The 18997-nt window shown below is 47.5% G+C and overlaps 1 protein-coding gene across 6 annotated transcripts in view; it reads left to right on the top strand.

Moving 5' to 3' along the window:
- The window catches only part of R3HDM2 (R3H domain containing 2), a 2186793-nt gene that overhangs the window by 1476533 nt on the left and 691263 nt on the right, over positions 1–18997 (top strand). The gene's annotated exons all lie outside the window — the stretch shown is intronic.

The following is an 18997-nucleotide window of genomic DNA, read 5'->3' as shown; positions in this document are numbered from 1 at the left end:
AGGCCGGCTGGCGAGCTTCGTCAGCGTGTGGGAGTCCATCTCCACCGACCGTTGTGTGCTGGACCCCCTGGCTCAGGGTCACGCACTCGAGTTTCTAAAGAGGTGCCCGCGTGTCCCCCCTGTAGCCAGGAAGGAACATCACGTCCCTCAACTTCTCTTGGAGGTAAAGGCGATGCTCAGGAAGGGCGCCATCAAGCTCGTCCCAAAGAGGCTTCGGGGCTCTGGAGTTTACTCAAGATACTTCCTCGTGAAGAAGAAGACTGGAGGATGGCGTCCCATCCTGGACCTACGACGACTGAACAAATTCATCAAGGCACAGAAGTTCCGGATTGTCACCCTCCAACACGTCCTGGGTCAACTGGAGGAGGGCGATTTCCTGTCATCGTTGGATTTGGAGGATGCCTACTTCCATATCCCCATCCTTAAGGGACACCGAAAGTTTCTTAGATTCGTGGTCCAAGGGTCTCACTACCCGTTCAGAGCCCTTCCCTTCGGATTGAGGTCGGCACCCAGGGTGTTCACCAGGTGCCTCGCACCAGTGGCGGCGCGGCTGCGCCTAGAGGGGATCCACGTCTACCCCTACCTGGACGACTGGCTCATCCGAGCAAAGACGAAGGAGCTCGCCGTGGAGCACACGGCAAGGACCCTCCAACTACTCGCGGACCTGGGATTCTCCATAAACTACGCCAAGTCCCACCTGGTGCCCGCGCAAGATGTACTGTTTCTGGGAGGGAAGCGCGACACAGTGTCGCTTCTGGCCTCTCCGTCGGAGGAAAGGACGAGGGCCTTCTTGGGCAAGGTGCAGCGGATGCTGGTTGCGGACGCGGCCAGGGTGAGGTCCATCAAGTCCCTCCTCGGAATGATGTCGTCTTGCATTTATCTCATCCGCCTGTGCAGGCTCCGGATGCGCCCGTTGCAGGAGTTCCTGGATGCGCGCTGGATCCAGACGACGGGCAGCTTCGAGGAGAGGATCACACTCGACGAGAGTTTCCGACGAGCGATCTGGTGGTGGGGCACCCACGCGCATCTGACGGCGGGCATGGACTTCCGGGCCACCATAAGAAGGTGACCACGGACGCCTCCCTGGAGGGGTGGGGAGCGCACACCGAAAACCTGCACGCGAGGGGTCTTTGGCTGCCGGCAGAGAGGTCCATCCATATCAACGTCCTGGAACTCCGTGCAGTGTTTTGGGCCCTCAGGTCCTTTCTTCTGTCCCTCAAGGGCAAGGTGGTGAGGATCTTCATTGACAACACCACCACCATGTTCTACATCAGGAAGCAGGGCGGTACCAGATCCCCAGCCCTGTGCAAGAAGGCACAGGATCTGTGGCATTGGGCCGTCGCCCAAGGGATGTTTCTGGTGCCGTTTCATCTGGCAGGAATAAAAAACACCATCGCCGACTCGCTCAGCAGAGAGCTGCGCTCGTGCCACGAGTGGGAACTACGACAGGATCTAGTGGACCGCCTCTTCCGACGGTGGGGCACACCCCAGATCGACCTGTTCGCGACGAACTCCAAGTGCCGGAGGTTCGCCAGCAGGTTTCCCCAGCCGAGGAGCATGGGCGATGCTTTCTCGTTCCCCTGGGAGGGCCTGTTCCTATATGCGTTCCCTCCATTGCTGCTGCTGATCCGGCTCATCAACCAGCTCAAGAGGTCCCGGTGCAGGATGATCCTCGTCGCACCTGCGTGGCCGAGGCAGATATGGTTCCCGGACCTTCTGGACTTGTCAGCGTCCCTGTCAATCAAACTGCCAGTGGGCGCGGATCTTCTCTCCAGGGAAGGAGGCGCCATCCTCCATCACAACCCGAAGTCGCTGAACTTGCAGGCCTGGCTCCTGCAGCGTTAGAGTTTGGAGGATACGACATACCGGCCGACTGCAGAGAGGTTCTTGCAAAGAGCAGGGCGTCCTCAACTCTTAAATGCTACGGACACAAATGGAAGAGGTTCTCTGTCTGGTGCCACGCACAGAAGATTAACCCTCTACGGATTACGGCTCCCCAAGTACTGCCGTACCTGCTGACGCTGGCCAAGGCTGGACTGGCGCACGCTTCCATCAAGATTCATCTTGCTACGATCTCCCGATACACCAGAACCACGGGACGGTCGTCTTTGTGGTCTCATCGTCTGGTGAAAGAATTCATGAAGGGACTGTTCAGATCGTTCCCGCCGGTGAAGGCCCCGGCCCCGGCGTGGGAGCTCAACGTGGTGCTGACCAGGCTCATGGGACCTCCGTTCGAGCCTCTGCACTCGGCTCCGTTGAAGTTCTTGTCGTGGAAAAGAGCGTTTCTTGTGGCCATCACCTCTGCACGACGGGTGGGAGAGATCCAGGCCCTTTCCTGCAAGCCCCCGTACTTGACTTTTCACGACACGAGGGTAGTGCTCAGGACGCACTCCTCCTTCATGCCCAAGGTGCCATCGGACTTCCACCTCAACGAACCCTTGGTGTTGCCTGTTTTCTTCCCGTCGCCTTCGTCGCCGGCTGAAAGGACTTTGCACTCGCTGGATGTGGCTAGAGCGCTGAAGTTCTACGTGGACCGCACAAAGTGTTTTCGGAAGACGTCACAACTTTTTGTGAACTTTGGACCTGTCAATCAGGGGAAGGCTCTCTCGAAGGCTTCCATTTCCAGATGGCTCTCCGGCTGTATCATGTACTGCCATCGGTTGGCAAACCGACCGCTGCCTGGCCGTCCGAGAGCCCATTCAACCAGAGCGATCGCAGCTACCACGGCGTTCCTATCTGGTGTGCCCTTGCTGGACATCTGCAGGGCTTCTACGTGGAGGTCGACGCACACCTTCACGAAATTCTACTGCGTCGATCGGGATTCCAGGGAGGAGTCCAGGGTTGGCCAAGCAGTGCTGCGCAACCTGTTCGCCTAAGGTGAGCCTTGTGAGGAGGTAAGAATTGCTTAATGTTGAGCTTTGATGTAATGCTTAATGTTGAGCCTTTGCCACCTCCCGTGGTTGTGCATGTGTGTACTGCTATGTATTCTTTTATTCATGAGCATGTGAATCCATGCCAGACCCCATGCTGGAGAAGGAACAAGTTACTTACCTGTAACTGTTGTTCTCCAGCATGGGTCTGGCATGGATTCACATGCGAACCCTCCCGCCTACCCCTCTGCAGCTCTTCACTTGGTCATACTGCCTCTTCACGTGCTACCAAATCTGAAGATGGCTGCCAGAGGCAGGGCTTAGGGAGATGGCAGTCATTGGCTGTGGTCAGTATGACGCAGAGACCAGTGATTGGTTACTACTACGAGAGACAGATCAGAAACGAAACTGATACTGATTTTTCTTTACCGAGGATTCCCAGCCTGACGGGGAATATTCATGAGCATGTGAATCCATGCCAGACCCATGCTGGAGAACAACAGTTACAGGTAAGTAACTTGTTCCTTATGGACATAGCACTCCAGATGCATTAACCTTGAACATTCCATCCATTAATCAGAATGCATTAACGTGAACATTCTATTCGTTAAGCAGCCCCAAGTGTATTCTTGGGTGTGGCTGCTAATGGATTGCCTTCGGGTGTGGCAGGCAGGCTGAACCTGGTGGGCGTGACTTCAGAAGCTCAGCTATATAAGCTGCTCATCCTTAAGGCCAGTGCTTTGCGTTATTCTGCACTTGCAAGCAGCTTAACGCTCACGATAACCTGAGGTCAGACTTACCTTTGAAGATCCTGCTTCCTGGACATCCTGCTTCCTGCCAGCATACTTAACAACTGGAGGAAGCTGTTCTTACTGGTACATCTCTTCGGCGAGCCAAGTATTCATCTTTACACTTTCCGGAATGCCGAAATCTTCATCTTGGCACCGCAGAACAACACGCTTCATTGTCGATAGCAGCGCCTGCAAGGAGAAACAGAAGACAAGGTAGACATTGAAAAAACAGTCAGTTTAAGGTTGCGCTTTGTCATACCTCGCGTTTTACCTTAAACCTTCACTTACCTGCTGTCGAACATTGTGGTTGCCTCCATCTTCGCTCCTGTCGCGTCTGACGTCTCACAGCTGCATCTATGCCGCGTTTCCATCTAAGGGAGAAAACAGAAGTGAGACATTATTGCGGGCATAATTGGGAGCAACATATAACATTAAACAGAATGAACAGCATCACAAGAGCTCAAGAAAGACTTGCCAATCTTAAGGAGAAACATAGTCACAGCTGGACTGGCCTAATCCTTATCAGGGATCAGTGAAGGAACTAGATCCCATTCAACGCGCCTCTGTAGCAGGACGGAGAGCTTATCCTCCATAATTCACAGGTGAGCTTTATGGGCCAGCGTATGCTCACAGAAACCGTACTTCGGGGTGAAGGGTTCGAGAGGAACAACAATCATAGATTGGCGCACTCACGCACACTTCTCTCCACTCAGGAGCAGTCTCACCACCGCTCACAGCTTTTCTACTGAGGGAGAGGCCTGAAGGGAGGTGATTCAAGTCCAGGGAGGGCTGCAACCTTGCCCCAACGCCTCCGCAGAGACCAGGTGAGCGTAACACAGAGGAGGGGCTTAGTTAGAGGGCAGTCATTGGCTGGGGCAGTATGACCCAGAGACCAGTGATTGGCTACTTGTATAAGGCATAAATTAGTCTTGCAAAATTGATTAGTCGAGACTGCTAAATAAAAATATTTTGATTAGCAATTCAACGTATATGATTATCAAATATGCATATCCTTACTTTCAATCAGGACCAATGCAAGACATGTTTCACATGTACGGCAGCAGAGGGCCTAGGAACCTTGCAGGCTTGTTTCACCACTGGTGCCTCGCAAATCGTCAACAATAGTCAACAATTCCCAGAGCTGTCTACGCCAACTGCATCACTTCGCCTAAATTCAAGAGGACCAGAGCTGGAGGCTCTAGTTTCCCAGCCGCAGCTGCCAAACACTGGAACCTCCTCCCTCCCACTCTACATGCTGAACTCTCCTACTGGACTTTCTGAAGAACTCTAAAAACAATACTGTTTGCCTGAATGCTGGACACGGGCCCCTTACCTGGTCTGAGCTTCCAAACTACAGTCACTTTTACTGAATAACTATTAGACTGTGCTTATCCCAATGTCTGTACATATCTGAGTAACTGGTCATGCAACAGTGCCTTGATGCTCTTTGGCTTAGTGCGATATACAAATGTAAAAATGAATAAAATAAACACACAGATATCTATTGACAGAGCCTTTAAATGGCACGCTCCTTATTAGTGGTGGTTCATTGATAAACCATTGTTTCTGACAAATGTTCACTTTCCCATCACATGATATGCAGTAGCAAGCTTGATTCTGTCAAACAATCACTAGAAGAAGGTGAACTTATCATACAATACCTTTTATGCGTGTCTTAAATGTACATTTACCAAACTCATAGGATGTTTTCTAGCTTAAAATTACTTTGCGTTCTTGTAATTTTCCATTCAAGAATTAGTAACTAAAGCTATGACCATAGTGTTTGTTCTCAACATGGATTTATATATTTTTCAGCTTGGCTGATGATTTTTTTGTAAGTTTCAAAACATCTCTACAAAACAGTGTTATTTAAAACCAAAGTACTATTTCTACCAAGTAAAGCTGGGAAGATATTTGGTTAAGGGCCTTATGTTGCAGACGAGTCTCAATCCCGGCTTCACAATTAACTAACGTGTGTGATCCTTGGCAAATAATTAGATCTCACGGAAGTGCCAACAAGCCATTCAGTTGACATGTGTATGCTACACTAAAAAGCTCACTCAAGGTACTGCTTCATATACAATAATGATAATGCCACTTAATCTGCACAGCAAAGTTATTTGTCTGTTGGCTTACTTATAAAAACGTTTTGTAATGAATTTTACGGTCATCACATTTAGTATCCAAGGCTACATATGCGCTCATTTTCTGTGGTATCACTTCCGGCGATGTCAATACACATGCAAATTAGGGGAGTCATCATGTATTGCACAGCCACTTAAATTATAAATCTGGCAACTTTATATGGAAAGGAAAGTTCATGTTTGTCATGAGTTTAATGCCTGCATGCATATCAAGTTCCCATCACATGGCATGTGCATTCATTAAAAAAAGATTAGTCTACGCTTTGCATGCTTGGTTCGGACTATAGACCCTGATAATAGATGGGTTAACAATAATCTTAGCTTTTGGTGTGGTCACTTAATTAAGATGGTGTCCAAATGGTAACATGTACAATACACACAGCAACACATACCATGGCACTGCAACTTCGCATGCGCAATGCAGACTTTCACATGCACACAGACCTCAGCCTTACCTGTGCACACCTAGCCTTTCATATGCAGCATAGCTTTTCAGGCACAAACAACTATAGCCTTTCACATGCATGCACATGAAAAATACACACGTGCCCACTCAGCCTTTCACATCCTTTCAGATGCATGACAAAACAGCCTTTTGCATGCGCACATGAAGGCCTGTCATGTTTAAGGCCATTGCAGTCAGAGTGGAATATAGAGCTCAACAAAGGTGGACAGCGAAGAGAAGGGAATTAGACAATTGATTTAGGAAGCAAGATGCGTGAGAAAGAAATAGATGTAAGAGCCGCCTCTCAGAAGTGATGAGGGGAGATGGGCAAGAGAGGAAGTTATAGGGTCGGTGGATACATGAGAGCAAAGTGAACATAAAAAAGGGGTAGACCTTTTAAGGGCGTATAAGTGAGCAAACAAATTATGAAATAGAAAAATGCTGGGGAGCAGAGGTGGAAGCAATGACAAATCCGAGAGAAAGAGCGAACTTGTTTAGTTCCATCCTGCGCCCCTCCCAATATTTACAGTGGAAGACAGACAAGCTCCCACTCAGTCACCCTTATCTGCAGTTTCCATCAGCCAAAGTGCTCATTAAAAATGAACTTTGGGGTCAGCCTGCAGCCTGGATCTCTGCTTTGCTCTGTATAGGCCCTGTACTGTCCTGGTGCTTGGTACAAAGAATAATAAACATGCTCACCTTCTCTGAAATTACATTGCAGTTAGTGTGACATGATTTATAAAATGTAAAGCAATTAATCATTCTTGTCTAGTGAATTGCTATGTGATACTGGTTATTTTATGCCTTGTAGTAGAAAGACAGTTCAGAAACAAAACTGAAACTGATTTTCTTCTTTACCGAGAATTCCCAGCCTGACGACAGGGAATATTCATGAGCATGTGAATCCATGCTAGACCCATGCTGGAGAACAACAGTTGCAGGTAAGTAACTTGTTCCTTCCAATACAAGTTGCTCCCTTTCGGCCTCAACTCGTCCCCCAGGGTCTTTACCAGGCTGATAAACACTGTGGCGGCCCTCCTCAGGTCACAGGGCTACCACATCTACCCGTACCTCAACGACTGGCTCGTCAGGGCTACATCTCCGGAAGCATTTCACCATACTTCCCACGCTCTTCTGAACACACTGCACGAGTTGGGTTTTTCACTCAACCTCAAGAAGTCTTTCCTGCAGCCCACGCAGAGACTGACCTTCTTGGGCCTCATTTGGTACACGTGCTCCAAGAAAGTTTTTCCCTCGGAGGACAAGATCACAGCCATCAAGGGGGCCACGGCGCACTTACTCAGCAGAGAAGTGACTTTGGCTTGGGGGTACCAACACCTACTGGGTCTCATGGCAGCAGTCCTCTTGGCCGTCAACCACACAAGACTCAGGATGAGGATGATACAGCTGCACTTTGCAGTATCCTGGAACCAGGAACGGGGCCATCAGTCATGGATGGTCAAAGTTCCTCCGTCGCTTGACCCAGACCTCACATGGCGGTTCATGGACTGCAACCTGCGGACGGGCAAGCCTTTCCGGCAACCTACACCGCAGGTCCCCATCACCACAGACTCCTCTCTCGAGGGTTGGGGGGGCCACACTGGACAACCACTGCGTCCATGGCGCCTGGACCCAGCAGGACTACCACATCAATTTTCTGGAATTGAAGGCTATCTGGCTGGCGCTCAGGACCTTCCTTCCGGGTTATCGAGGGCAAGGTCATCTTCATTCAGACGGAGAACTCGACCAGTTGTCTTCTATGTCACCAAACAGGGAGGTACCCGGCACCCCCACGCCCCACTGTGCAGGCTGGCAGTCAGCATGTGGGAGTGGGCTCTGGAGAACAACCTGTACCTCAGGGCGGTCCACCTGCCGGGGTAATCCAACCTGGAGGCAGTCAGGCTCTGCAGACTGGGAGCAGACAACTACGAGTAGCAGTTGAACGACCTAGTGCCGCAGGAGATCTTTTGCAAATGGGGTCACCCTCAAGTGGACCTCATTGCCTCCCGGGGCAACAAGAAGTGCCAACTGTTCGCCTCCTGGCAGGGTCCGGGCCCGGGCTCCCTGAGCGATGCCTTTCAGATCAGATGGGACGGAATGACCGCATACGCCTTTCCGCCCACTCTCCTGGTTCACGGGGTGATATGCAAGATCAAGACTTCCCCATCCTCAGCATCATCCTAATAGCTCCATGGTGGCCAGCCAGACCATGGTTTTTGGAGCTGCTCAGCCTCTCGGAGAGCCCTACCATTCGCCTGCAGACGGGCCCAGCACATCTTCTGGCGCAGCGGGGGGGGCAGGGTCATCCACCCCGCACCAGAGAAATTAGCCCTCACGACGTGGCTCCTCAACGGGTCACGCTAGGACATCTCAGCCTCCCTCAGGCTAATCTAGAGATCAAACGGGGCGCCAGGATCAAATCTACCAGGGCCCTATATAAGAGCAAGTGGACCAGGTTCTGGAAGACTCGAGGGGCCCCAACCCTCTGACATCTTATCTGGACGACATGCTCTCCTTTTCAGCGCATCTCGCCCATTCAGGTGTGCAGGTGGACACTTGCTGCACATACCTGGCAGCCATTGGGGCATGCAGAAACTCTTCCAACTCTTCCAACCCAATTGTCAAGAGATATTTGACAGGTCTCGCCAAGCTCTACCCTCCAGACTGTACTCAAAAGGCTGGACCCCGTGTGCGACCACAATTTAGTCTTGGGTGCCCTGGTGCACAAACCATTCGAACGATTGACGTCTGCGGAGATCAGACTGGTCACCATTAAGACACCCTTGGTAGTCGGCCTGACCTCGGCTTGCAGAATCCGCGAATTGCAGTCAATGGTCGCCTCGGAGCCATACACTATGTTTCACAAGGGCAAGGTAGTCCTACAGACGTTCCCAGCATTCCTACATAAGGTGCCGTCCGCTTTCCATCTGAACGAAGAGATTGTGTTGCCCGCGTTTTTTGCTGAGCCCAGAGACGAGGCACAGAGAGTGTTGCACTGCCTTTATGTCAGGCGTGCGCTGAAATTCTACCTGGACAGGATCAAGGGCTTCCGCAAGTCGGACGCTCTTTTTGTCACCTTCGGAGGATCAAGACCGGGGTATCAGGCCTCCAAGGTCTCCATAGCCCGTTGCATGGTCTCTGCCTTCAAAGAAACCTACGAGGGACAGCACAAGCCACTGCCGGCCAACATGCATGCCCACGTGGTCAGAGCAAAGGCAACGGCCATCGCTTTCCAGCGACATGTCCACTGGCAAGTCATAAGCAGGGCAGCCACATGGGGCAACCCCTTCGACATTCTGCAAGCACTACTGTTTGGATGCCAGCTCTAGATCAGATGCGGCTTTCAGACAGGTGGTTCTTAAAAACTTGTTTGCTTAAGGAGGGTCTCCTCTCCACCCTTGGGCTACACTCAGTTGTAATCGCCCATGCAGTATGGAGGAAAGGGGATGGGACATAAGAGTAATTATAAGTTACTCACCGTAGTGACTAAGCCCTTGGTCCCCTTTTCTCCATACGTCCCACAAACCTCCCCCCCCCTAATAAAACTAGTGTCATTAGGCAATGTTAAATCTATTGTCGATGCGTCTATGGGGATTGAGGTGTTGGCAGCACATGCTCCCAGGGCCTCATTGCCGCGTGCCTCTAAATGTAAAGGGGAAGGTGGGTTTTTCTGGTGAAAAACGTTCCGTCTCCCGCCCTTGCGAGGGACGCCCATGCAGTATGGAGAAAAGGGGACTAAGGACTAGGAGTACATTAATCAGTACAGTGAGTAGCTTATAATTTATCCATGAACAATCTACTACAAAGCACATACTTGGAAGAATATTAGCAAAACTGCTATTTATCTTACAAATTTCATCAGCTATTGCCATCCCTCCTCCCCAAGAGTCACCACCAACTGGACGACCTACATAACAAAAAAAGCGCAGTTTTTCCAAAGACAGTTAAGGGGACCAAGAAGATGAGGTAAAGGAAGTACCTACCTCTAGCACCCAGAGAGAATCGTGGGTGTGGCAATTCTTTACCACTGTGTTGGGAATGTACCAAAGGCTAAAGCTACCAAAGTGAAATGCACTGAGTGCAACATACTAATTCGCAGACTACCTGGACAGTACTCCTACGGGACCACCTCCATGCGCTGCCACACCAAATTCAACCACCGTAATGCTCTCAGAAAGGTTGTGCCTTTTTTAGCAAGTAGTAGTCTGTCTTCCTCCACCTCATCTTCCTCAACCAATACTGTAACCACACAGCCTACTTCTGTGGAACACAATATCCCACCAGCTACCTTGCAAGCAATAAAAGAGGCTTTTGATCCATATCTTTTGAAGACCGCAGTACTGAAACACACCACTCTGCAGGGCAGAGCAATTTGAAGTGCTTTTGAATCTGTAATCAAGGACCATGAGAAACACTGCTCCCTACCTTAGAAGTAACACACGCTCAACATCTTCCCCTGTTCACCTGCCCCTCCATATTAGTACTTCGTGCCTCTTCCCTCAGTTCCCTCACTACCTTATATTCTGACCTCTCCTGCAAAAAAAAAAAAAGTTTGTTAACCTTTCACAGTTAAACAAAATAAAACTAAAAAAAATGATCAACTCAATCAACTTTACATTTCTATGTAAAGTACATAAACTCAATAAGATTTTCCAACATTTCCATTAGCATTTTGTGTTATGCTAATGGGAATAATGTGGCATTCATCCCCAATTCCAGGGACTGGAACGAGGGAATAATGGTTTGGCAGCACAAGTTATCGGCCCAAGCGATGTGAGGACGGATAACGTGGGCTTCAGACAATTATCCCCCTGTCCATCCCCTGCAATGGGGGATGAAGTCCACTAGCACCCTGGGTTCCCAAAGTGGTACCCCGGGGTGCTAGAAAAAAAAGGATTTTTCTTCTACACCAGGACGCGCGTGGTGTCCCGCTGTTCGAAGGAAAGTCCTTTTCCAAGATGGCCACCATGGAAAGGGAAGGCCGGGCTCCATACAGAGCCCCTCTTCCCTTTCCGTGGCAGCCTACAGAAGGCAAAGATAACCATATGACCTTATAACCACAAGCACATTTTTTTTCCCTTTCAAACCTATCCCACTTTTGAATAACTTTACTACATAGCCGGTCCCTGGTGGACATGGACACTTTAACCCCATTGGTTGTCCCTCATGGTCATGTCCATTAACCAGATTGTCCGGGTCATGACCTTATACCATGACCCGGACAATCTTGCCACTGCCTTGACCACAGGCTATATACCTCAGTCACCAAAGGTATATCACAATTTTTTGTACCTACATTATGACACTTGTCAAAAAATAAAACACGGACACATTTGCAAAACCATGCTTTAAGGTCCTTGCCAATGCTCCTTACTAGTTTGCTAGAAATCCACCCGTTTATTTTTTCAAAAGTGTCAAAATGTACATACATAAAATAGTCCTATAACTTAGCCCCCACTTGACAAAATCCATTCAGACTTTGTACAAACATTTAAGGTTGGATCTTTAATCTTTCTGAAAACTTGTATCCACATTCGTCAAATGGTAACAAAGTTATAAGCCATCTAAAAATGTTGACCCCCCCCATGTAATTTAGCCCCCTCTTGACAAACACCCACCAAACGTTGCAAAAACATTTATATCTATATTTAAAATCATTTGGCAAACTTTTGTGCAGATTTGTCAAATGGCTCCACCTGTATAAGCCTTTGCAATATTTTGGGAGCCCCCTCTAATTTTGTTCCCTCTTGACAACACAGCACCACACTCTCCAAACCCATTCAGAGCCAAGGCTACCATAAAATACTAGAATTTCATGCAGTTTCATTGAGTGGCGGCAAAATTATAAGCCATTCAAAAACTGCTTTTCACCAACCTTGTAATGCAGAAATAGGCATAGATGTCCCAGAACATCTGAAGTGTGTGTCAACATCACAGGACTGTACCCGAACATCCCGACTGTTCGTGAACTTCGGGGATGTAAAAAAACAGTTTGTTTTTTTTTGGCTTCTTATGGCAATATCCCATCTCATCACCCCTTATCCCCCAGAGATTGTTTGACAAGGGCAATGTAGTGTTTTTAAATATGTTTTTGCTGCAATGTTCGCGGTCAACGGCGGCTGTCCGCAAATCTAACATGGCGAGCGTTTCCAAAAATCTGAAGCGCTTCACGCTTTCACCATCCAATCAGTGGGTGCGTCTGATGTCGGCGGACAGCATGTCGCCCTCTAGGGCAATTGGATGCCTGTACCTGGACCGAACCCAGATATAAAAATAAATGTTTGACCTACTTTTATACTGTTTTAAAAAAGAATGACTGGGTGGATTTAGACCAATTTTACAAAAGTACGCTTCCGGGACCAGGCCGCCGCTCCTGCCGCAAATTTGATGAAAATCAAAATCCTTCCAGCGGCTTGGGCTGTAGGCGTGAGCAAAAATATTTTTCCTTTGCATCTATGGGGAAAACCCACAAATTATGGGACCCCCTAAATACTTTTCAACCCTCCTCCACACCCCCCCTCCCTCCTTGATGAAACCTCTGACAGGGCCATATACTTTTCTTGCAAGGTTGCAAGGTTACGTGAGGATTCATTCAGGGAGGGTGAAGCTATAAGCTGCACCCAAAAGGTGCTCTTCCTATGGGTTGAGCAACTTAACCATAACTACAGGGCCGCGGGAAGAAATGATGTATATATTCACCCTTAGGAATAGAATAGCATATGAATTATGTACCTGTGTTCAACAGGTGAGTAATCGGGTGCATGCAAAATAGGTAGAATAGTAAGAATAAGCACATACCCAGTTCCCTCTATCTTTTGAAGTCCAGCCCTAAAACATATGGGGTGGTTTGCCCAAATATGTTCCATATTGTTTTTTTAGGGAAGGTATTTTAGAACTGAGGAAGTGGGCTGTGGTGGTGCATTGAAAGCTCCTTTAAATGCCTTGTCCTAAGATAAGTGTTAGGAAAGGATCGTTAGCCCAGGTTTGACAACCAGAGGCCAGGTGGCAGGGAGTTGGGGACACGGGCTATACATCAAATGTTACCCTATGGAGGACATGGGGAGGCAGAAACAGCTATGTTCAGTTACCACCCTGACCCTGTTTCTTTCAGGCGACACTGCAGGTCTTTCGCAATTTGCTGGGGACACAATCTTCTGTCCTTGGTTCGGGTGATAGAAGCCCAGGGTTTGCATGTGCAGATGTCACTTTTTGGATCGAGAGATTGTTGCGCTTCTCACCAGACGGTTCTAAGCAGCTTCAGGAAGACCCCAAATGAAGAGAAGATACTAAATTCTGCAGTATAGACCCTTGAGGACACCTCAGATGAGTGCCGAAAGATTGTTCCAGCGGAGGTCACCACGGCCAGGCGGCGACAGGCGATCATCCACTGGTGAACATGGAAGCATTTCCTGCACAGCTTCCCTTGCAGTGAGATGGCTGAAATTGCAAGGACAGGGAACTTATGGCATAAGCTGAACATCTTGAAAGTCACAAGGCTCTGCTTGTGACGTTGTCGACTGCAGCGACATAGAACAAAATGGAAATGATCAGTTCACCAGGGGGTCCAGCAACACTTCGGAAGGCTTCCAAGGCTTGGAACCTCGAGCTGCGATCGAGACTGGTTGTTCCACCAGTCCAAGTCCAAGCGTCGAAGCACCAACTAAGGTCTTCTGAGATCAGGCAGAGGAGCGGGGCTTCACCGGGCCAATCGCTGGAGTTATGCTGGTCAGCTTCAGGGATTGTTCTTGGGTCATCAGTAGGCTGCTCTTCTTCGTAGAAGTCTTGGTTCCAACTATGTGTCGATGATTTAGGCTGGGACAAAGCCCACCAATGGCAAGTATCTGCTACGTTGAAACAGCCGAGGGTTGTCCTATCCTGAACAATCACTGGTTATCCCATCCATCCTTCCAACAGAATTCACACACGCACACACACGCCACTTGCCTGCAAAAGCATTGGCTTTCACCGGGAAAAGGGTTACCATGTTTGGCATTTCTTGGCCTGATAAGGCGGGAAGAAAGCCAAAGGGCAAGATGGCCAAAGAACAAGTTTCTAAAGCAGAATGCTTTACTGACCTCTAAAAGTAAGGACAGGTTTAAAAATAAGCAAATAAGACTGAGGGCCGCATAGGAATCTATGGAGGGAAATGTGCAACAAGAAAATCTTTCATAACAGTGACCTACCCACAACTAGGCAACCGGGTTCCCCTCAAATCCGTCTCATTCGGCTGGGATAACCTGTCCGAGCGTTGAAGGCCAAACACTCAGGAGTGGGGGGCAGGGTGCGTAACATTGAATGTGAGACTGTCCACCCATTATATTAGTCACAATTTATCTATCATGCTGTTATAAATGCCATAACATATACTGTGCAAAATAAATCGTACTGCAGGTTAAGCAACTAAGGGAAATTGAGTTATTTTAGTGTCTCCTGTTCATAGAGCACTAGCTTCTTGTCACCAGGAGAGTTCAGGATCAACCAGGTTTGAACAGGTTATGGTTAGAGATGTGCCAAATCCAAGGTTGTCCCAACCCGAATGAGTTTTTTCATAGCTAGCAGTGTAAAGCCAAGGTCTGCCTTCATGGTTTTAAGAAATCAACAGGTAGTTGTCACAACTTAGTTTCTAAAGTCAGACTTCCAATTGCAGACACTTGTTCAGTTTGGCATTCATGGTTCTGATGATGAAAGACTTCTATGCATGTTTCTCCACTTAGGGGTGATTGCAGATGATTGTGAGGGGCCAGAAATGTGAAGCGGACAACTTGGTAAAGGGTGTTCACATGATGTCCTTTTATTAACTTAAAAAGGTTTGATAAACGCCTCACTATCCCTAACCTAATGAAAATGTCCCTGCCTGTGAAAACAAACTAAAGGAAACACTCTAACAGAAGGAATGTGTCCCTCACACTTGTGCATACATAAAAACTCATAAAGGGAATATATGGCAATTCAAATGTAATCGAAATAACAATTAGGTTCAAAACGGATCCAATAACTGTATGGCCTTGTAACCTGGGTTTGTTTCCTTTACCCAGATTCAAAGCAGGATTTCCACTCAAAAGTTAAAATAAGAAAGTTCCTTTTTGTATCCAAGTTTGAAACATACAAGTTCCTCTTTCTCCAAAAGTCTTCCACTTGGACTTTAGTCAATAGTTCAATTAGATGACAAGTCTTTGTCTTTCCACTTATAGCAACAGTTCAACACAACTTCTTCTTTGAGAAATTGTAAACACTTCTATAATTCTTCTGCATCAACAACAAAGGTTTGTCAGGAGGGTTCCATAACAGTTCATGAACACTTTAGTGACTTTGCCACGTCTGCTTTTTGACAAAAACCTTCTACCACAATACAGTACATCAATTACTTCTTCTTGGCCCACTAACTTGCCAGGACAAACACTAAAAAGGGCCCCATCCTAATATACTCACCTGCCAGGACAAAAAGCTCCTAACACTACAAGTATTCTGAGATGAGGTCAACTGCAAATCATTAAGCAAGTCTACCTTTCAACCACATCGAAAATCACAAATTCTTTGAGGAAAACATGTTACACGTTGGTGCTGTTTGTTCCACTCTTGGTTTTGTCACAGGTAAGGCACTTTTGGCTCCTCTACTCCTGAGCACTCTATCAGGACGGCCCTTCGCCTGCTACTTCTGTGTTCCCACTTTCACATCAACAAACTGCTGACAAAATCTAGGCAGTGCTTGTTATTTTTTTTCAATTATTTGTTCTTGATCTGTTTAGATTTTTACAAAGACTTTTTGACCCTGAAAAAAGATGTTTAATGTTGTGATTGTGCATTTGCTGTATAGCTTGTCATCTCCCTGAACTGTTGTCTTTTTCTTATTCTGACAAAAACAGTTAAAATATTCTGCAACACTGTTCTCTTGTAATTCAGCCAACTTACTTTATGCATTCTGTAAGGAATTGCCCCCTCTTTATTTTGCAGCTTTATAAAGAGAGCGACTGGCTCAGGCTGTCAAGCTTTCGATCCTTTCTCCCTCTTTTCTCCCCACCTCGTTGTCTCGGCAAATACGTAGACACCCCTTTTGTGGTACTATGTATATTGTTTTTTTCAGATTAAAGGAAAAAGCAAGAGCAGTATTATAGTGAGAAAAAAATTGAAAAGCAATTAAATCGCATTGCTACTAACCCCACTATAACACATTTTTAAAAATCTTCATATTCAATGTTATAGTATTGTGAGATTTAATTTTTTACATGTCTTTTTTATAATTTGTACAAATAGATGTTTTTAGATCACGAACTTTGGTTGTTTTGGACTATTTAACTATAGCATAAGAATCGAGTTTGCTGTGAAATAGAAGTGTAGATGAGTGAGTGGTAACCTATCGCTCTCTTTATTTAGTCTCATAGGCATCTTCCCCATCAGCAACTAGTTCCTCTTTAACAATTGGGAAGTACCCATTGTTAATAGATCCCTCTTTACTTTGGAAATTATGGTTTTGGTCAACTGGATTCAGTATTGCTCTTTCTTTGTTTTGATGCTTGTGATGGCTTTTATAATTATGCTGGTGATTTTTCTTTCTTGTCTTTTTATAAAGTTCTTATCTCGCCAATAAGATTTCTTTCTATCAGTTTGTTATTCAAAATAATTAGTATTGTTCAGTGGTTACGTTCAGAGCGTACCGGGCTTACCTACTGATGGTAAACTCACCGGATTTGTCATACGTGCAATCCGTTGGTTTCCTCGTTCTGCTGCTTCTGCTTCCGTCTGTACGGCAGGCTGCTTCTTGGCTCCTGCGGTCCAAGCCAAACTGGAAAGGAGCTTTCCTCGCCTCAAGTGTCAACCTGTGCTTGCCTGCCACTGTGACACAACACGCCCACAGGAGAGCCTCTCTCTCCAGGGGGGTGAAGTCAGCCGCCATGCCCCTCTTCCAGTGCGCCAATTCTGCAATTAAGGTTTTCCACCTTGGAGACCCTCTCAGGACTGACACCCACTTTCCAATTACGGCTGGTCTGGCGTCTCTCTTTTTGTTTCCACTGCATCGGTAACAGGTGGGGTCTGCAACTCCACTCTGTTGTTCTAATGGTTATCACCTGAGGGGGCTTTATATATTCAAAGGTCCTGGTAAGGGTTGGGCCATTAGAACCACTAGACTGCCTTTTGTAGTTTAGTACCTCCGAGGCCCTCTTCCTCATCCCAGTACTTGGGCCATTGTGAGACTTGAAGTCCCCAATGTTGTGATTATTTCTTTCTTCATCTGGTTCGGATTTACAATAGGCCATTAAGATTGTAGTGTCTTTATGGAAATAATTAAGGGAGGCATCCCCGTTTCCCATGCCTGGTCCAACAGCCCCCCCCCACCCGCCACCACCACCATGTGATCCTCCCACGGAACACCACCCCTAGGGTCGGGTTCGCGAACCGTCTGCCTTTGCCTGGCTACATGAAAAGGGTCCCAGACCAGGGTTTTTGGAGGAATCACTTCTGATTCATCGCATGTTTCAGGATTTTAGAGAAGGACTGGATTCTGGTGTATGGGTCTGTTGCTTGGTAGCTGAAGTACAGGTACAATTACTGATGGTTGTAGTCTGTGGTTCAGCTGTGCATGTCAGTTAAGGCAGGTTTAAAAACTTTGCTTAGTAAAACTAGGCATCTGACACTACTCGGTCAAATAGCACAGCGAGTAGAACGCTTGCTTTGGTATCCGTGCAGAGCCTGCCGACGCAGGTTCGAATCCTGGCAGGGCCAAACTCAGCCTTTCATCCTCAGAGGTCGATAAATGAGCACCAGACACCGTGGGTCATTATATAAGCAGCGCTCAGATACCTGAGGGTTTGTAGCGCAATATAAATGCTAAATTATTATTATTATTATCACTCATTACCAGCACGTTGCATGATCCAACACAAAAGACAGGAGCACTGGATGATCAGTCAGGTAGCAAGATGTATTTCTGGTGGAGAGTGCGCCTGTACTTGGGTAGGGAGCAACAGCGACTATTGTATGGTTTCCACTGGTCTTCAGAATGTTGGAATTCACAAATCCCAGCAACAATTTGCTGTCCATGTAGTCATGGACAGATGCCAGTGCAGAGCCTCCTCACTGTGCCCTTCAGTATAGCCATCTTTCTGTGTTTCGGGATTCTTCCCAGCGGTTGGCACTCTGAAGATTTAGATTCCCCTGTCTTGTGGACATTTTGGGAAACTGTTGCAGTCACCCCATTATTGTGGCCTGCCACATTCAATCCATAAATTACCAGACAACCTAGACATAAAATGGACAAATCTGGTCCTGACGGCAAGCAGTAGCCAAGACCACATATGTCAAAATATGAATAATTTCTTACAAAGGAAACCACTTTTTGTTTTGCAACTTTCAGTATTTCCAACGCACCAGTGCCACCTAGGGGCGTTCAACAGTCAGCTGTTCCCTATTGTAAGTTGCAACTGCTTTGCAAACTTAGTATCAATGTTACCATGATATTGGGGCTACCACAGCTACCTGAGCAAAGCTATGTGCGTTGGGTGGCATTGGGTATCTTGGAGGCACCCCGCCCTGAGAGGCTCTTTCAAGGACTCACATTCACAGGGTTGCATTCCTACATTCCTAGCGAGGCCTCGGATTAGGACTTAATATGGAAAAGGTTTTGGCCAACATGTTCAGAGATGCAAAAACTTCAGGAGCTTATGCCAGTGTTGCAGTTAAATACTTTTGACCCAACTCACCAAGTGACCTATATTGTATGCGTGTGAAGTAGTTGCATGCCTTGTCCGAGGG

This window comes from Ambystoma mexicanum, chromosome 3q (genome assembly GCF_040938575.1).
Source record: "Ambystoma mexicanum isolate Mex_15411 chromosome 3q, UKY_AmexF1_1, whole genome shotgun sequence".
Taxonomy (NCBI): Eukaryota; Metazoa; Chordata; class Amphibia; order Caudata; family Ambystomatidae; genus Ambystoma; species Ambystoma mexicanum.
This window is presented reverse-complemented; position numbering and strand designations above follow the sequence as displayed.